Raw genomic sequence first — 10,624 nt, forward strand, 5'->3', positions numbered from 1 at the left:
ACCATGGCACACCGAGGAGCCATGGCTGTGGCATGCCTGGTTCGGCCATCTCAACTTCGACGCACTCGGTCGGCTAGAGAAGATGGTCCGAGGGCTGCCCCACATCAAGTACAGAGATGAGCTGTGTGACTGCTGCCTGGCCGAGAAGCAGAGGAGGCTGCTGTTCCCAAAGGTGGTCAAGTATCGCATGGTGGATGCTCTCGAGCTCATCCATGGTGATCTCTATGGGCCAATCACGCTAGCCACAAATGGTGGTCGGCGGTACTTTCTCCTGCTCGTGGATGATTGCAGTCGCTATATGTGGCTGCAACTTCTAATGAGCAAGGACAAGGTGGCGACAGCGATCAAGAAGTTCAAGGCACGCGCAGAGGTGGCGAGCAGCAAGAAGCTGCACGTGTCGTGGACTGATCGCGGTGGCGAATTCACTTTGGTGGAGTTCGCTGCGTACTGCGCGGATCAGAGTGTGGTGCGACATCACACCATGTCGTACTCGCCATAGCAGAATGGCATGGTAGAGCGGTGGAACCAGATGGTGGTCGGCATGGCTCAATCCATGATGAAGGCCAAGGGCATGCCGGCAAGGTTCTAGGGTGAGGCGGTGATCACGGCGTTTTTCATCCTCAACCGCGCTTCCACCAAGGCCCTAAAGGGTAAGACATCGTTCGAAGCTTGGTATGGGCGCAAGCCGAGCGTATCCTTCCTCCGGACATTTGGCTGCATCAGCCATGTCAGGAAGACAAAGCCGGTCCTCACCAAGCTGGAGAACAGGAGCACACCGATGGTGCTCCTGGGCTATGCAGAAGGTACCAAGGCATACCCGCTCTACGACCCACGCGGAGGCAAGGTGCTTGTCTCGCACGACGTCATGTTCGACGAGAAGGTGGCCTGGGACTAGGACAGTCCGGGCATAGGGGAAGCTAGCGGCTTCACCAGCACCTTCATCGTCGAGCACTTGGTCATCCACGGTGGTGGAGACGCTAGAGAGGAGGTGCCGACCACTCCAACAACAGAGCTGAGCACTCTTGGGGCGGTGCCGAGCACTCCAGGAGGGGTGCCGAGCACTCCAGGAGTGGTGCCAAGCGGTCCTGTAGTGGTGCCGACCACTCCAGGATGGGTGCCAAACGCTCCCATAGTAGAGCTGAGAGGTCTTACAGTGGTACCGACCACTCCAAGACTGGTGCCGAGCACTCCTACAGTGGTGCCAACCACTCCAGGAGTGGTGACGAGCAGTCTAGGAGTAGTGCCGTGTACTGCAGCTGGGGTGCCGAGCACTCTAGGTGCTGTGCCGACCATTCCGGTGGAATAGGAAACTCCATCGACGTTGATCGAGTTTGCCTCACCTCCAAGCGACCTCACTGAGTTCGTGGATGCCTTCCACGATGGTGAGTAGGTGCGGTTCTGTAGGCTGGACGACATCGTCGGTGGCATAGGGCCCTCAGGACTGGCGGGCAGGCTGCTTAGTGACCTAGAGCTGCTTCTTATCAGTGTAGAGGAACCACCCACGTTCGCGCTGGCCAAGCGTGATACAAATTGGCAATGGGTGATGCTGGAGGAGATGAAGGTGATTGAGGAAAATGAGACTTGGGAGCTCATCGATCCACCTCCAAGATGCCGTCCAATCGGCCTGAAGTGGGTGTACAAGGTCAAGCGGGACGAGCACGATGCCATTATCAAGCACAAGGCGCGCCTCGTCGCCCGAGGCTTTGTCCAGCACGAGGGCATCGACTTCGAGGAAGTCCTTGCGCTGGTAGCGCGCATGGAGTCTGTCCTACTGCTGCTGGCTCTGGCAGCAGCAAAGGACTGGCGTGAACATCATCTGGATGTAAAATCGGCCTTCCTCAATGGCAAGCTGGCAGAGATGGTATTCGTCAGGCAACCTCTGGGTTTCGCCATCAAGGGAGCGGAGCATAGGGTGCTCCGACTGGGCAAGGTGCTCTATGGGCTACGACAGGCCCCACGAGCGTGGAACACCAAGCTTGACGCCACGCTGGGTGAACTTGGGTTCAAACGGTGCACAACCGAGCACGCGCTCTACACGCGGCGATGGGGAAGGAGGATCTCGTCGTCGGTGTGTATGTGGACGACTTGATCGTCACCGGCGCACGTGCAGAGGACATCGACAGCTTCAAGCGTGAGATGGTAGCTTGTTTTTGAATGAGCGATCTCGGTGCATTCTCCTACTACCACGGCATCGAGGTGAGACAGGGGAAGGAGGCGCTCACGCTCAGTCAGAGCGCCTATGCCTCGAAGCTGTTGGAGTGGAGCAGCATGGTTGAGTGCAAGCCGTGTGTGACTCCGATGGAGGAACGCCTGAAGCTGATGAAGGCCAGTATCGCGGTAAAGGTAGATGCAACACTCTACCAGAGCATCGTCGACAGTCTGCGCTACCTAGTCCACACGAGGCCGGACATTGCGTTCGCCGTGGGCTACATCAGCCGCTTCATGGAGGATCCCCGAGAGGATCACTGGCTATAGTGAAGCGGCTGCTACGCTACGTTAAGGGGATGGTAGATCAAGGGATCGTCTTCCCCAAGATCGGTGGAAGCAGGCTACAACTCACTGTATTCATCGATGCAGACATGTCAGGGGACATTGATGGATGACAGAGCACCTCTGGCGTGCTCGTCTTCCTCGGGTCAGCTCCAATCTCATGGCTTGCGCTGAAACAGAAGGTGGTGGCCCTATCCACGTGCGAGGCAGAGTACGTGGCGGCAGCCATAGCGGCGTGCCAAGCTGTGTGGCGGCGTCGGTTGCTGGGCGAGCTGATCGGTGTGGAAGCTCACCCACCAGCACTGATGGTGGACAACCAGCCCGCCATCGTCCTCGTGAAGAATCCGGTTCTCCACGACCGGAGCAAGCACATCGACGTCAAGTTCCACTTCTTCAGGGACTGTATCGACGGAGGGCAGATCGTCATCTAGTTCATCGAAACTGGTCGGCAACTCGCAGATGTCCTCATCAAGCCACTCGGCCGTCTTCGGTTCACGGAGCTGAAGAAGATGATCGGCATGAAGGGGGTTTAAGGGTTAGCAGCAGGATTAGGGAAAGAATTGTTAAGTAATTTGCTGCTCCCCTTGTGTGAACGCGCAGCAGGGACATGCGGCGCCGAAAGGGCTCCCTGCCGCTGCACTGTAGCCGCTGCAGGGTCAGGCGCCGCAAAGCTCACCTGCCGCACTATAGCCACAGCAGGGGCAAGTGCCAAAGTCAATCCTGCTGTCACACCTAGTCACTGTAGCAGCATGGCAGCCTGACATACCTGTGTACTAAGATTAGATGGATAGAATTGTATATATAGTTTGCCACTGCAACTCAGTAAAGAGAGCGAGTTCAGTTTTGCCATCTCCTCTGCAGAGCTCCGGCCAGTGCTGATGCTTGTGCTGTGTGTGCTCTGTTCTTCCTCCCTTCTTCTACCTCTAGTCATAGTGTGTAGTCAGCAACGCCGGTGAGTGATCGGCTCACTCCATCCGAGAGATCCAGGGGCTAACATAGTTCGATCCTGTCGCAGACGCATTCATGGTCATCAAAGTGCATGACTTGAAGGCACGCCCCGCAGCTATTGTAGAACCCTCAGGAGCGCTAGCAGGTGCATCAAGATCCAGATCTACAGGATGGACACCTAGGAAACCCAAGGATGTGACAATAGCAATATCGTCATCACAGAGTCCCAAAAATCCATCGGTAGTTGTTCCACTAGGAAGGTGCACTTCAACCTGTTGTGCTAAAAAGCAATACATCAGCACAGAAAATGGCCATAATTAGCTTGAATAGACAACGCAAAATCAAGGAAACTGTGACTAGTTGAACTAACCCTCAATTTTTCATCTCTATGTCTATTGCGGTTGAATTCTTGAACCAAATGTGCTGAAGTGACAAATCTTGATAGACGAAGCTTAGATTCCCCACCTGGTATTGGTATGCCCGAGCATGCAAATAACATCTTATCTCGTGCACAAGATCATGATCCAAACCATTTAAAGTGACAACTAAATACAATTAGGAAAATGCATAAGCATAAAGTAGCACAATCACCATCAAACAAAGCAAGTGAGACGACAATGGAAGACAAATCTCGAGCTTCATTGGCACATATGGATATTTTTTTTGACCAGATGGGTCTGAATAGCCAAATGATTTCTCTTCAAAATTAGTTCTCGAAACAACTCGATCAGGAAGTTTGATAAATAGCTCCTCAGCAGCACGTCGTTTCGACTCAGCATCATGCAATGCTGCCTCAGCCGCTCTAACTGATAAACAAACAGCATACACATCTGTGAGTATTCTATATATTAGACCTGTATGTGCAAGAAAAGGAAGAGCCTGCAAATTAAAAATCAATACTCACATTTAAAGAATCGTTTTATGTTCATATTATAGCCTTTTGTGTGGCCACTCCCATTTGAAATCAACCATGACGCAATTTTGTTCCTTCTAATAATGGCTCTGCTCCCTACTCATACCTCTTGTGCAATCAATCTTCCTCCCCTTGTCTCTCAGAGTCTTTGCAGTCCTGAAGTAGAAGGTTAATGCAAATGCTGAGTAGAGCAACGAAGGCCTTGCTGTAAAGTTTGATTTTAAAACCTCAAAAGTGAAGTACCTAGGTACCATATATTTTCTCAGGTCACTGATAGTAGCAACAACCATAATACTATGAAACAATACACCCACATATGAAGTTCTCAGGTTCAGTACAAAACTGAAATGATTTTTAGAGTATAAATGTAAAAGGCTCCAATTTATCCAATCACCAGTGTGGTATGACACATGGGGAAGTGGTAGAAACACCCGCGGCACCTAGCTAGTACAGTTATCATTTATCAATGCCACAGAGTGCACAACACAGAAGATCCAGGCAGGGGAAAAAACACCAATCAAACCAACATGAAGTAAAAGATGGATCATATGAGGAGGGACAAACTAAATTATTTAACTAGACACATACAAACCCTGTTACCCAACGAAACAAAAAAAATCACCAGTCCAAAAGGTTATTTACATATACTAATAGAGACCCTTCCTAAGTCGTTTAAGTAACTAGTTGCTGTGATTAGAGAGGGGAGTTATGATGGATAATCAGTAATTAATTAATGCACCAATAGCTCAAAGCAACACTACAAAGAAATACTTTGCTTGGAGCCGTAACTCCGTCAGCATGTGGAAGTCGTCGTCACCACGATCACGCCCGCAAGCGCCGCCGCTCGCAACCTTGACTTCAGTACTTCACACGACCTCATCTGCAAGGCTGCAAGCGATGTCGCCGGCGACTTCGACTCCCTATGCACCGGCGACCTGGACTTCACGCTCACGTACGCGCCCCGGGGGTCTGGACTCCCTGCGGCTTGGACTCCCCGCGCGCTGGTCGTCAAACGATCCTTACTGCCAGGTGATCGATCAGCATGAATCAAACGATCCATACTGCCGGTCGTGAGGTTGTCACACGACCAAAGCTATCTGGCAACTGTCTATGGATGACTAATTGGCCTGGTGTCTAGCTGTTTGAGAAATCACTTTTCCTGTCCCAGTTTACTTACTCTGTAGCTTAGGAACTCCATGTATCCAGTGGATTCTCCAAAAGCACAAGCAATTTCTTATTACTCCGGCATAAGATGTACTAAAACTAGAAGATATCCCACACGTTCCTGCAGGGATTACGAAGAATTTGGAATAAAAATTAACGGGAGATGATGTGGCAGGATAGCTTGCAATTAAGAGCTAAAGTTAGAAGTTAGTGGAAGATGATATGTACAGTTATTGAAGGATGACGTGGATGGCTTGCATATTGAAATTGTGAAGGACCCATCAGGCGACCGAGGGGCGCCGGGGGGGGGGGGGGGGGGTGGGTAATGGGAACCAATCAAAATTTCTTCCGAATTGTCCGTTGTCCTAATCAACCCTCCGAAACACCAGAACTCACACAGGTGGTGCCCACGAGCTAACTAGGTGGCACAGCGAGACACTCACCTCAGCGAAAAACCAAGTGCAACACCGAAACTCTCCGAGAACCAAAAGTGGAGCTCTCAACTTCAATTGAAGTAGTGCAAGAGTCCCAACCAAAATCCCTAAGCCAACTGGTGACTTGAGGACTTAGAAAATTTCCTGGGCACTCTAGAGAGGAAACGGATCAAAGAACGGATACCCAAAACTTAAAATCACTATGGAGAGGCAAACCGCAAAGCCAAACCTAGCCTAGCCTACAACCAAACCAGCCGAAGCCTACTACCAAGCCCGCCCTAGCCTACTTCCAAACGTGGCCTAGCTAGGATGCCAACCTAGCCGAGCCTAGATGCAAACCCAGCCTGACCTACTTTCTCTCATCTCTCATCTCTTCTCTCATCTCTTGTTACAACTAAAAAGACTAAAAAATGAACGCCGTTTTGGTGCGGCAGAGCCCCACGCGATGAGACTTTATCAAATGCTTTATCAAATGCTATCAGAGAACTCCCGAATCGGTAGAGAGAAAAAAAAGCCGACAAAGACAAGACCCAAGTGCCTCCGTCCTCCCCCACCGCCGCCGCCCCAGCTCCGCAGCGCCTCCCCTCCCCTCCTACGACGCCTCCAACGACGGCGGCGACGATCCCCGCCGCCATCTCGATCCCCACCGCCCCTGCGCCAACGCCGAGGTCCCGTCGGCGACGATCCCCGCTGCCAATCGTGGTCGTGGAGGATGGCCGGGTGGCAGCGGAATCCGGCAGGGCGCGCGCGAAGCCCTCCCCGCGATCCGGTTCGACCGCGCGCCAAACCCGGCCCGTCGCCGTCGTGGTCTTCGAGGCCAAGTTCTCCCTCACCGGGCCAGGACACCATGATCGCTCAAGCCTCGTGGCGGGCGGCGTGAGGCCAAGGACGGCAGCACCTCACCGGCAAGCGCGTCGTCGGCATCCTCCTCGCCACCTCCTCCCGCAAGGCTAAGATAATTCCCAACAGTAGATGAACACAGTGCCCTGTATGAGATGCTTTTCCTATGCATATTGCACGGATTGCGGATGATGATGCCAAGGCTGCTATTGCGATATTCGTGTCTGAGGTAACTCTGGTATCTGCCAAGACACACTTGTATATCAATTGCAAAAGTTTATTTGTAACAGCAACTCTTAATTTGAGATGTATATTGATGAGTTTATTTTGCAAAAGTTTATGAACGTTCACAGAAGGAACATTCAAAACAGATCAAGGAGAAAATGATAGAAGTTGATGCCTTTGGTAATCCCTCTATATTTGTATTCTGAACTAAATATCATCAAATTCTTGTTGAAATGTACAGACAGATTTTGAAGGGTTATGACGAAATAAAGGCCCAGGAAGTAGTGGAGGAACTCAGAGTTAAAAAAGCTGAAATGCAGGTATTAATTCAATTCTTTGAAAATTAAGAATCTTTTTTTATTCTTATATTGATCTTATTCTTATGCATGCCTATTGTTGAATCATTTCCCTATTGTTGAATCATTTCTTGGATTTGTCCCAATTGGCTAATGTTCAGTTCTAAATGTTAGAAGAGAGGACTTTTGAGCTGCTTATCTAAAATGCACATTAGACATTCAGGTATCCCATAACACGTTTTGACATTCACTTGCAATAAATTAAAATTATGGAAGCTAACGATAAGCTAAAACAAAGACATAAGGTTGTGCTTGATGATAAGATTCACACCACCATAATGAATGACAATCATCCTCTCGTGCAATTGAGTAAGATGGAGTATATCAAAAAAGAGAGGGAAATTAAATATGTTAGAGCACTGAAGTGAGCCACTAGCTCACAGTTCAACTTTTATTTTTGCAGAATTTTCTCAAAGTAGAAGTTAGAACAGAGCAAACCAGATTTGATTGTCGGTCCATCTTGGTTCTAGGCAATCTTTAGTTGTCGACGAAATCTGATGATAATGCTGATGTATCCGACCATTCTTCTCCTGTGATGCCGGCAATGACCATTCTTTAGGTACTTCAAGGTGAGCACTTGTGGGTTTTTCCCCAATGTCTTGGAGTAAATTGGGATATTGTAACACCCTAGTGTTAAGCATTGCATTTGGCACTTGCATTTCATGAGCACAAGCATCATCCAAGCATTCATGAGCATGAACATATGGAATTTCATCTTATTCTTTACATATTATCACATGTGATGTTGATTATATACATGCATATGCTTGTGATCATGTGTGACCAATGCAAGAGATGGTTGTGGGGTCATAAAAACACCTTAGACATATCTAGGATGGTAAATGGAACAATGTTTGTATTTATGACATGGGTCAATTTTGCTTCTAAGTCCTAGTTTACTCAAAATGTCATTTTTCATGATGCTAGTTTGACCAAAGTTGAACAGTAGCTTAGAGTGTTTGCATGACAGTGCACCTTAATAAATTTTGTAGCTTATCTTATGGGTAACAAACTTTATTTAAGGGTCAAGAGCTAATTAAGTGCCTAACATAGTCCAAAACAGCTCCAAAGTAACAATGAAATGCTGTTTAGGGATAGAAATTTTGCTAAGTCTAAAGTTTGTTTTCCGTTTCAAAGTAGCTTACTTGGAGCATTGTAGTTTGAAAACCATGGCGAATTAGAGGAAGCTTTCTAAAGCAAAGTTGGAGAGTACATGTAGCTCTACATTTCCTATTAAGGGGGTTTTCACCAACTCGAGCTCGTTTGGGAGTTACATGTGCTTGATGTTGCTCCATCAGTCGGCAATCGCCAGCCTGAAACCGAGCAGCAGCAACGCAGCAGTGGCCGACCGGCGCCAAGCTACGCGCGTCGCATGGTAGCCACTCGCTGGACTCGGCCTGGCCGGTCAGGCCAGTAGGGGGACAAAAAGGGAGGCGAAGCTGCTACGCTCGCTCATTCTCACTCTCTCGCTCTGCTCTCTCCCTCTCGCTAGCTCGCCAAGCGGAGCCATGCTTGCCGTCGCTGCCGCACACCTCCGTCGCACTTGTGCGCCACCACCGCTGCACCTCCATCCAATCCATCACGTTCATAGCTTTGTCATGAGCCGCTCTACCTCCCCGACCAGCCATTGCCACCATTCGAGCCCAGGTAATGTGACATTTCATGTCGTCGCCGCCGCCATGGCCACAGAGCACCACAAAGCTCCTCCTACCACTTTCTCTCTAGGTTCATCATCGTCTTAGGTCATAGATGCTCACGTCATCGTTTATTTAACCACTACCACCACCACCGCGTGGGAATGCGTCGCCGCGTCGAGTGCGCTCGCCATGGCCGTGAGCTCAAGCTCGCCGTGGCTGGCCCTCGCAAGACCCCACCTTCCCCCTCCCGTGTTTGTTTCTCAGCCACCATGAACCCTAGTGCCTACCACGAAGATGGAGACCCATCACTGACCGCCAGCTCACCGGAACGGCATGCATCGCACCGCCGTGCCGCCATGCACGTAGCCGAGCTCACCGACGCTTTGCCAAACCCTAACCCTAGCCCTAGGTCATCAAGTAGGTCACCTTGAAGCCTTAACCGTGCTTAGGAGAGCTCGGCTTTGCCAAGAATGGCAATGGCTCCACCATGCACCTCTGTTGCACCACCGTGTCTAACCACCATAATCGGCTCAACCACCTACACCACTAGATGCGGGTTGACGAGGGGAGCACGATGGTGGTGGTGGTTTCACCGGAGACCTTGCCGTCGGTGATTCTCGCCGATCAAACGCCATGCCCTTCCTCGGTCTCACTAGCACGTGGGTCCCATTGACCCATGGGGCCCAGCTATCGGTGCCTGGGTGTGCTGTGTCGGGTGTACATAGCATTTAGGGTTTTGTTTGTTTTTCCTTATTCTTTTCTAGTTTTTAATGCAAACTTTGGAAATTCATAACTAGAGCTAACGTTGTCCAATTCAAGTGAACCAAATTTTGCTGGATTCATCAAGAAGTGTAATATTTGATAAAAATATGTAACCTACTGTTTGGGATATTTTTCTAGGAGAATTAAATTAAGTAATAAAGTGCTTTTAAAATAGTTTCTATCTTATAAAATGCATAACTTGAGCTAGAGAGGTGCTAAAATTGTGATTCTAATTTTGTTAGTCTTGTGTTGACATGATCTAGTTAGGAAAAATACAAAACCTATAGTAGTCATACTTGGAATATGGTCTTCCTATTTAATCTTAAATAATTGCTAGTTTCTAGTGAAAATAATTAGGTAAAAAATACATAACTTATGATCATGCAAATTTTTACACAGTGTTCTTACGCTAGGATGAAAGTAAAAAAAATATGAAATTTGTTGTTTGACACTTTTCACTAGGCTAACCTATTTTTGCTAAAATAAGCCTATGTAATTTATCATTTTTGTAGAGGTTGCTATACTTATCCAAATGGCGTGAAATTTGTACAGTAGACTATTGGAGTCATATTTAAGCTAGTATAAGTTTCTTAGAGTTTATTGAGGATTGAAAATATTTATCCTTTAAATCACCTTATTATATCGGGATATTAATAAATGCACATAAGTAAATTATTTGGGCTTAACCATGATGTTTCCTATGTTGCTTGTGATGCATGTGATTGGTTGAGATGAATAGTTGTGCTTGTGATGTAGCTAGTTAATTATTGCTATATAATTCAACTAAATGGCTACATGACTAGTTTCTGTTGTGCTGACAAAGTCATGATGATAATGATCTCTTCTGTGAAACTT

The sequence above is a fragment of the Miscanthus floridulus genome, chromosome 8 (assembly GCF_019320115.1).
Source record: "Miscanthus floridulus cultivar M001 chromosome 8, ASM1932011v1, whole genome shotgun sequence".
NCBI lineage: Eukaryota > Viridiplantae > Streptophyta > Magnoliopsida > Poales > Poaceae > Miscanthus > Miscanthus floridulus.